The sequence below is a fragment of the Tachyglossus aculeatus genome, chromosome 2 (genome assembly GCF_015852505.1).
Source record: "Tachyglossus aculeatus isolate mTacAcu1 chromosome 2, mTacAcu1.pri, whole genome shotgun sequence".
In the NCBI taxonomy this organism is placed as follows: domain Eukaryota; kingdom Metazoa; phylum Chordata; class Mammalia; order Monotremata; family Tachyglossidae; genus Tachyglossus; species Tachyglossus aculeatus.
The window spans coordinates 2,864,324-2,874,811 of record NC_052067.1 but is presented as its reverse complement, the minus strand read 5'-3'; positions in this window follow the sequence as shown (position 1 = coordinate 2,874,811).

The window sequence follows — 10,488 nt, the reverse complement described above, 5'->3', positions numbered from 1 at the left end:
CATCTGTAAAATGGGGATTGACTGTGAGCCCCCCATGGGACAACCTGATCACCCTGTATCCCCCCAGCACTTAGAACAGTGCTTTGCACATAGTAAGTGCTTAATAAATGCCATTATTACTATTATTATTATTATTATTAAGCACTTACTATGTGCCAAGCACGGTTGGTTACAAGGCATTTGTTAAGCGCTTACTATGTGCCAAGCAGCGGCGGCCTGGGAGTGAGTTGAGGGCGGAAACTGGAGTTTGCTGCTTGGAGGGCGGCGATGGTCAACCACTCCCGGATTTTTCCCGAGAAAACTCTGTGGATTCACTACTGGAATGATGGCAATGGAGAGCGGAATCTCCTGGGAGAGATGTCTCCATGGTGTTGCTATGGATTGGAGACAACTCGACGGCATACGATGAGACAAGCGCTTAGTATAGTGCTCTGCACATAGGAGCATGGTCCAAGACTGTGAGCCCCATGTGGGACAACCTGATTACCTTGTACTTACCCCAGTGCTTAGGACAGTGCTTGGCACAAAGGAAATGCTTAAAAAATACCATCATTATTATTATTATTAATGGAAAGACCCCAGGCCTGGGAGTCGGAGGTCCTGGGTTCTAATCCCAACTCTGCCACGTGTCTGCTGTGTGACCTTGGGCAAATCACTTTAATTTAATTTAATGACGGCATTTATTAAGCGCTTACTATGTGCAGAGCACTGTTCTAAGCACTGGGGGGGGACACAAGGTGATCAAGTTGTCCCACAGGGGGCTCACAGTCTTAATCCCCATTTTACAGTTGAGGTAACTGAGGCCCAGAGAAGTTAAGTGACTTGCCCAAGGTCACACAGCTGATAATTGGCAGAGCCAGGATTTGAACCCGTGACCTCTGACTCCAATGCCCGGGCTCTTTCCACTGAGCCACACTGCTTCTCTGTGCCTCAGTTCCCTCATCTGTAAAATAGGGATGAAGACTACAAGCCCCCTGTGTGAAAAGGACTGTGCCCAATCTGAAGCAGCGTGGCTCAGTGGAAAGAGCCCGGGCTTTGGAGTCAGAGGTCACGGGTTCAAATCCCGGCTCTGCCACTTGGCAGCTGTGTGACTTTGGGCAAGTCACTTCGCTTCTCTGGGCCTCAGTTCCCTCATCTGGAAAATGGGGATGAAGACTGGGAGCCCCACGTGGGACAACCTGATCACCTTGCAGCGCTTTGCACATAGTAAGTGCTTAACAAATACCATCATTATTATTATTATTATTACCCCAGCACTTAGAACAGTGCATAGCGCATAGTAAGCATTTAACAAGTACAAGTAAATTATGATCATCATCATCACCATCATCAATCATATTTATTGAGCGCTTACTGTGTGCAGAGCACTGTACTAAGCGCTTGGGAAGTACAAGTTGGCAACATATAGAGACAGTCCCTACCCATTATTGTTATTATTATGATAATAGGCACTCAAAAAATACCACTGATTGATTTACTGATTGATGTCCCGAGCACTGTACTAAGCACCAGGGGAGATACAAAATAATCAGGTAGGATTCTGTCCCTGTCCCCTGTCTTAGGGAGAAAGAGAACATGTATTTAATCTTAGTCAATCAATCAATTGCATTTATTGAGCGCTAACTGTGCGCAGAATCAGGTAGGATTCTGTCCCTGTCCCCTGTCTTAGGGGGAAAGAGAATATGTATTTATCTTAGTCAATTAATCAATCGTATTTATTGAGCGCTTACTGTGCGCAGAGCACTGTACTAAGTGCTTAAGAAGTACAATCCAGCAACAAAAAGAGACAATCCCTGCCCACAGTGGGCTCACAGTCTAGAAGGGGGGAGGCAGACATCAAAAACAAGCAAACAGGCAAGTAAACTCTCCCAAGTCCTCAGGACAGTATCCTGCACTAATTAGGTGCTCAATAAACACTTTTGGTGGATTGATAATCTCCATGAATCCACGCGAATATATGCTGCCTTAGACGGTATTATTTTTTAATTTTTGTTGACAAGTGATGATGGAAACGGCTTATTAAAATGAACACGCTGGAGATAAAAAGCACCGGTGATCGTTATTAGAACTGTTTCGGGCTCCCAATTTAGTTCCTTATAAACCATTTGCTCTTCCAAAATGAGTCACGAGGAGCCTGTACATTTCCAGGGCAGCGGTGTCGATTTGGTTGCAGTCTGTGCACCTTTTTCTTTTTTAAAAGACTTCAACGTCAGTCGGTTGCCAATTGAATTTGTTGAGCGCTTACCATTCATTCAGTCGTATTTATTGAGCGCTTACTGTGTGCAGAGCACTGTACTAAGCGCTTGGGAAGTACAAGTTGGCAACGTATAGAGACGGTCCCTACCCAACAGCGGGTTCGCAGTCTAGAAGGGGGAGACAGACAACAAAACAAAACATAGTAACAAAATAAAATAAATAGAATAAATATGTACAAGTAAAGTGCAAAGCACTGTATTAAGCGCTTGGGGGAATACAGTACAACAGTAAACAGACACATTCCCTGCCCACAAGGAGCTTACAGTCTAGAGGAGCGTGGTGGAAAGAGCATGGGCTTCGGGGGCAGAAGTCATGGGTTCTAATCCTGTTTCCACCACTTGTCTGCTGTGTGCCCTTGGGCAAACCACTTCACTTCTCTGTGCTGCCGTTTCATCATCTGTAAAATGGGGAGGAAGCATGTGAGCCCTGTGTGGGACAGGGACTGTGTACAACTGGATTTGCTTGTATTCACCCCAGCGTTTAGTACAGTGCCTGGCACATAGTAAGCACTTAACAATTATTATAGGGGGAGACACACATGAATAGAAATAAATTACAGATAGGTACATAAGTGTTGTGGCGCTGGGAGGAAGGATTCATTCATTCATTCAATCGTATTTATTGAGCGCTTACTGTGTGCAGAGTACTGTACTAAGTGCTTGGGAAGTACAAGTTGGCAACATATAGAGATGGTCCCTACCCAACAGCGGGCTCACAGTCTAGAAGGGGGAGACAGACAACAAAACAAAACATATTCACAAAATAAACAGAACAGTAAATAGTACGGGATGGTATTTACTAAGTGTTTACTACGTGCCAGGCACTCTACTAAGCGCCGGGTGATATCTATGTTCCAGGCACTGCATTAAGCACTGGAGCAGATGCAAATTTCTGAGTGCTTACTACATGCAGAGCACTAAGCACTGGGGCAGATAGAATGAATCAGGTTGGATCCAATCCATGACAATCAATCAATCAATCAATCAATTGTATTTATTGAGCACTTACTGTGTGCAGAGCACTGTACTAAGCGCTTGAAAAGTACAAGCTGGCAACATATAAAGACAGTCCCTACCCAACAGTGGGCTCACAGTCTAGAAGGGGGAGACAGGGAACAAAACCAAACATACTAACAAAATAAAATAAATAGAATAGATAGGTACAAGTAAAATAAATAAATAGAGTAATAAATCTGTACAAACATATATACATATATACAGGTGATGTGGGGAAGGGAAGGAGGTAAGATGCGGGGGATGGAGAGGGGGATGAGGGGGAGAGTCCCACGTGGACTCACAGTCTAAAGCCCCATTTTACAGATGAAGTCCAGAGAAGTGAAGTGACTTGGCCGAGGTCACACAGCGGACAAGTGGCGGAGCCGGGATTAGAACCCAGGTCCTTCTGACTCCTGGACTCTATCTACTAGGCCACACGGCTTCCCGTGGTATCTCAAGGTTGCCTTAATTCCCACCCTCGCCTCCAACATGTCTATTATTATCATTTTATTATTATGGTATATGTCAGGCATTTATTCTGCATCAAGCACTGTTCTAAGCGCCGGGGAAGATACTACGTCATCAGCTTAGACATAGTCTCTGTCCCACAGGGTGATCGCAGTCCAAGTAGGGGGGGGGAAACAGATATCGACTCAATCAATCAATCAATCAATCAATCAATCGTATTTATTGAGCGCTTACTGTGTGCAGAGCACTGTACTAAGCGCTTGGGGAGTACAAGTTGGCAACATATAGAGACAGTCCCTACCCAACAGTGGTAGACTCCTCATTTAACAGTCGTAAATTTTACATTCTGCTGAATTGGACTCTCCCAAGCGCTTGGTACGGTGCTCTGCACCTAGTAAGAATTCAATAAATATTATGGATTGATTGATTGACTGGCTGACTGAATCTCAGACTCTCCCACGTGCTTAGCACAGTGCTCTGCTACTCCACACTGTAAGCTCATCCTCTAGACTGCAAGCTTGTTGTGGGCAAGGAATATTCAGTTGTATTGGACACCCACGAGTGTTTTAGTTCCCTAAACCCCCCTTTCCTCTTCTCCCACTCCCGCGTCACCCTGACTTGCTCCCTTTATTTATCCCCACTCCCAGCCCCATGGGTTCAAATCCCGGCTCCGCCACTTATCAGCTGTGTGACTTTGGGCAAGTCACTTAACTTCTCTGGGCCTCAGTTACCTCATCTGCAAAATGGGGATTAAGACTGCGAGCCCCACGTGGGACAGCCTCATAACCTACCCCAGTGCTTAGAAACGTGCTCGGCACATAGTAAGCGCTTAACAAATCAGCGCTTAGAGCAGTGCTTGGTACATAGAACAGTGCTTTGCACATAGTAAATGCTTAACAAATGCCATTATCATTATTATTATAGTAAGCGCTTAACAAATTCCATTATTATTATTGTAAGAAGCGTTCCATAAATACCAATGATTAAATGATTGATTGGGCTACTGTGGTCTCCACAAATGTCCAGGTTTCTCCACTAGACGTGATCCCAAAGCTCACCGAAGGCAAGGAATGTGTCCGCTTATTGTTGTATTGTACTTTCTCTTGCGCTCAATAAATACCATCAAATGAATGAATGAAAAAGGTTTATTTTGTGGGATCCCACGTAATGCCCCACATTTAGGAAACATAAAAGTGTCAAGGAGGGGGAAATTAATATCCTCTCAGAAGGAAGCATAATTCTGAGCAAGGTGTCGGCTCGCTCTGTCTCATTAATATTTACGATCCACTCGATAAAGCGGTGAGGAATTCCCAGGCCCAAACCCCCGATTGATATACCGATGCCGGGAGGGGAATTTTTGAGGTGGCCTTAAGGGAATAAGATTGAAAAAAACAGCAGCAAGACACAGAGGGAGCTGGATTTTATTCATTTTAATCACTTCTCCTGGCTATCAAAACACTTCTCCTGCTAACCATTAAGGAAGAAAAGCATCTAAGTTTCAAGTTTAGAAACTTCTCTTTTCTAATACTCGAATAGAGAGGCAGCGTGGCTTTGAGGATGGAGACTGGGTCTTAGAGTCAGAAGGACCTGGGTTCTAATCCCGGCTCTGCCACTTGTCTGCAGTGTGACCTTGGGGAAGCCACTTGGCTTCTCTGGGCCTCGGTGATCTCATCTGTAAAATTGGGGTGAAGACTGTGAGTCCCGTGTGCGACAGGGACTGTGTCCAACCCGATTAGCTCATATCTTCCCCAGTGCTGAGAACAGTCCCTGGCGCATACTAAGCACTTAAAAGTAACAGTCCCAAGAGCCCTGTTGTCGTTCAACTCTCACATCCAGGCCTCTGCCCAATCTTGTCAGTTTTTCCTGCATAATTTCTCCAAGATCCACCCCTTCCTCTACACACTTGGCCTCCATCTCACCTGTCTCACCGCTGACCCCAGGCCCACGTCCTGCCTCTGGCCTGGAACACCCTCCCTCCTCAAATCCCACAGACGATGACTTTCCCAGCCTTCAAAGTCTTACTGAAGGCCCATCTCCTCCTCCCAGAGGCCTTCCCGGACTAAGCCCCACTTTTCTCATCTCCCACCCCCTTCTGCCTCACCCTGCCTTGCTCCTTTTTCTCTTCCCCCCTCCCAGCCCCACACCACTCATGTTCACATCTGTCATTTATTTATTTCTATTGATGTCTGTCTCTCCCATCTTGACTGTAAGCTCCTTGTGGGCAGGGAATGTGTCTGTTTTTTGTTGTTTTTTTGTCTCCAGGAGGCCTTCCCAGACTGAGCCCCTTCCTTCCTCTCCCCCTCGTCCCCCTCTCCATCCCCCCCCCATCTTACCTCCTTCCCTTCCCCACAGCACCTGTATATATGTATATATGTTTGTACACATTTATTACTCTTTATTTATTTATCTTACTTGTACATATCTCTCCTATTTATTTTATTTTGTTAGTATGTTTGGTTTTGTTCTCTGTCTCCCCCTTCTAGACTGTGAGCCCACTGTTGGGTAGGGACTGTCTCTATGTGTTGCCGACTTGTACTTCCCAAGTGCTTAGAACAGTGCTCTGCACACAGTAAGTGCTCAATAAATACGATTGATTGATTGATTGATTGTATCAGACTCCTCCAAGCACCTAGCACAGTGCTCTGCACACAGCAAGTGCTCAATAAATCTGATTAAGTGAATAAATGAAGGTACAAACTGCTCCCAAGACCTCCGCTCTGGTCTCTTTCCTGCTAGACTGTTCTATCGGCCTTCTTGCCGGTCTCCTGGCCTCCAGCCTCACCCCGCTGCAGTCCCCACACCAGACTGCCACACGGATCATCCGCCTGACGCTTCTCTCAGCCCACGTCTCTTCCCACCTCAAAAGTCTCCCCTTGCCACGCGTGTCTCCGCGTGGCACCCGAACTCCTCCAAGTCGACTTGTTCGGCTCTCCACCCCTGTCCCCATCTGCCCTCTTTCCTCTCTTCTCCCGCTGTTCCTCATGGCTCTGTCTTCGTTCCTCCCACTGTACCTCACTCTTCGCTCTCCCGCCTCCATCCCCTGCCTCACGCTGTTCCCCTGGCGCAGAACTCCCGCCCTCCCCATGCCAGGCAGACCCCGGCTCTCTCCTGAATCCCACCTCCTCCTCCTCCAACATGATTTCCTGGATTAATTTCCCGGCATCATGAGCTGTATCATCCCTTCTGACAACTCTAGCATTCCAGGGAAGGAGCGTGGCCTCGTGGATGGAACCCGGGGCTGGGAGTCAGAAGGACCTGGGTTCTAGTGCTGGCTTCTCCACCTGTCTGCTGTGTGACCTTGGACAAGTCACTTCACTTCTCCGGGCCTCAGTTACCTCATCTGCAAAATGGGGATTCATAATAATAATAATAATTATGGTATTTGTTAAGCACTTACTGTATGCCAGGCACTGTACTAAGCTTAGGGTGGATACAAGCAAATCGGGTTGGACGCAGTCCTTGTCCCACATGGGGCTCACAGTCTCCATCCCCATTTTACAGATGAGGGAACTGAGGCCCAGAGAAGTCAAGTGATTTGCCAGCAAGTGGCAGAGCTGTGATTAGAACCCATGACTTTCTGACTCTAACCCCGTGTGGGACAGGGTCTGTGTCCAACCTGATTATCTTTATCTACCCCAGTGCTTGGAACAGAGCTTGTCACATAGTAAGCATTTAACAAATACCACTGCTATTATTATCATTATTTAGGAATTTATTTGCACCTCTCCTTATCACTCATGCATATGTGCTGACTTAATTTATTTTTGACCTCTTGAGAAGCAGCGTGGCTCAGTGGAAAGAGCCCAGGCTTGGGAGTCAGAGGTCATGGGTTTTAATCCCGGCTCTGCCACTTGTCAGCTGTGTGACTTTGGGCAAGTCATTTAACTTCTCTGAGCCTCAGTTACCTCATCTGTAAAATGGGGATTAAGACCGTGAGCCCCATGTGGGGCAAGCTGATTACCTTGTATCCCCCCAGAGCTTAGAAGAGTGCTTGGCACATAGTAAGCACTTAATAAATACCATTATTATTATTATTACTAGTGCAATTAAGAGCCTTTTCTGAGCATCCGCAGCACTGGAATAAGAGCTTGGGGGAGATCAACAGCAGCGTGGCTCAGTGGAAAGAGCCCGGGCTTTGGAGTCAGAGGTCATGGGTTCAAATCCCGCCTCCGCCAATTTTCAGCTGTGTGACTTTGGGCAAGTCACTTCACTTCTCTGGGCCTCAGTTCCCTCATCTGGAAAATGGGGATGAAGACTGTGAGCCCCCCGAGGGACAACCTGATCACCTTGTAACCTCCCCAGTGCTTAGAACAGGGCTTTGTACATAGTAAGCACTTAATGAATGCCATTATTATTATTATTATCTCTGCTCTCAGCATCTTACAGTCTACTGTGCGCAGAACAAGGTGAAGTTTCTGTTTTACTTTATTGGCATTCCAGTAAAGAAAAAAAAGGTATTTCTTAAGCACTTACAATGTGCCAGACAATGTTTTAAGCACTGGGGTAGAGACAAGATTTTGGGTTGGACACAGTAATAATAATTATAATAATGATCATGGTATTAAGTGTTTACTATGTGCCAGCCACTGTACTAAGCACTGGGGTAGAGACAAGATTTTGGGCTGGACACAGCTATAATAATAATGATGATGCTGAAAATTATGGTGTTTGTTAAGAGCTTACTCTGTGCCAGGCACTGTACTAAGCGCTGGGGTGGATACAAGTAAATCGGGTTGGACACAGTCCCCGTTCCACATGGGGCTCACTGTCTCAATCCCCATTTTACACATAATAATAATAATGATGGCATTTACTAAGCGCTTACTCTGTGCAAAGCACTGTTCTAAGCGCTGGATGAGGGAACTGAGGCACAGAAAAGTGACGCGACTTGCTCAAGGTCACGCGGCAGACAAGTGGCGGAGCCAGAATTAGAACCCACGACCTTCCAACTCCCAGGCCCGGAGTCTCTCCGCTACGGAGAGAGGGGTGGGGGGCCGGAGTTGGGGCTGGGGGATGGAGGACGGGGGGGACAGGGCAGGGCAGGGAACCCAGGGTAGCGTTAGGAGGGCAGGGGCAGAGAGCCCAGGGCAGGGACTACTACAGTGGGCGGCCTGTACGCAGGAAGAACTTAATAAACACTACCACTATCACTACCTCAACGAGGACAGGGACAGGAGGCAGGTATGAGAGGCCAAGTGGAGATTCAGAGAGACGGGGCAGGGCGCCAGGCCAGGGAGCAGCATGGAGATCTACGCCCAGTAACAACTTAATAAACATCATCATCATCATCATCATCAATCGTATTTATTGAGCGCTTACTATGTGCAGAGCACTGTACTAAGCGCTTGGGAAGTACAAATTGGCAACCTATAGAGACAGTCCCTACCCAACAGTGGGCTCACAGTCTAAAAGGGGGAGACAGAGAACAAAACCAAACATACTAACAAAATAAAATAGATAGAATAGAAATGTACAAGTAAAATAAATAAATGAATAAATAGAGTAATAAATATGTACAACCATATATACATATATACAGGTGCTGTGGGGAAGGGAAGGAGGTAAGATGGGGGGGATGGAGAGGGGGACGAGGGGGAGAGGAAGGAAGGGGCTCGGTCTGGGAAGGCCTCCTGGAGGAGGTGAGCTCTCAGTAGGGCCTTGAAGGGAGGAAGAGAGCTAGATTGGCGGATGGGCAGAGGGATTGGGGGCATTCCAGGCCCGGGGGAGGACGTGGGCCGGGGGTTGATGGCGGGACAGGCGAGAGCGAGGTACGGTGAGGAGATCAGCGGTGGAGGAGCGGAGGGTGCGGGCTGGGCTGGAGAAGGAGAGAAGGGAGGTGAGGGAGGAGGGGGCCAGGGGATGGACAGCCTTCAAGCCCAGGGTGAGGAGTTTCTGCCTGATGCGCAGATTGAATGGTAGCCACTGGAGATAAACACCACGACTATTACTTCTCTTACTACTTCTAGACCATGAGCCCGCTGTTGGGTAGGGGCCGTCGCTATGTGCTGCCAACTTGGACTTCCCAAGCGCTTAGTACAGCTCTGCACACAGTAAGCGCTCACTAAATACGATTGAATGAATGAATACAGGCTTTGGAGTCAGAGGTCATGGGTTCAAACCCCGGCTCCGCCAACTGTCAGCTGTGTGACTTTGGGCAAGTCACTTCACTTCTCTGTGCCTCAGTTACCTCATCTGTAAAATGGGGATTGAGGCTGTGAGCCCCACGTGGGACAACCTGTTCACCTTGTAACCTCCCCAGCGCTTAGAACAGTGCTTTGCACATAGTAAGCGCTTAATGCTATCATTATTATTATTATTATTACGCCATCACAGATGGTGGCCCGTAGGAAGGAAGCCACGGAAACTTCACCTCTGCCTACAGCATGTGAAGGTGAGGATATTTTAGCACTTTAGTCTGGGGGGTGGGGGGGTCCTCTACAGAATTTGGGAAATGAGTACAAATTGTCTTGTCAATCGAATACAAGCAAACATTTTTGATATTACGCATTCAGCAGCCCCGGAATTCAGTTGTTTTTGAAACAAAGAAATTAAAGACACCTAATATCCCCAGAGGGAAAAGAAAAACCATCCCTTATTGCTGCCTTCATTAATTCAAGCAATACATCTTGCTCTTCAGGTTTCTTATTTCCGTTTTACCAGGAGGGAGACTCGCCTCAGCGAATGGAGCAGAAAAATGAGAGCAATTTTGTACGAGTTTCCGAGCCCCGACTCATGTTTTTGGAATTAGCCCAGCTGTCCATCAAGTGCG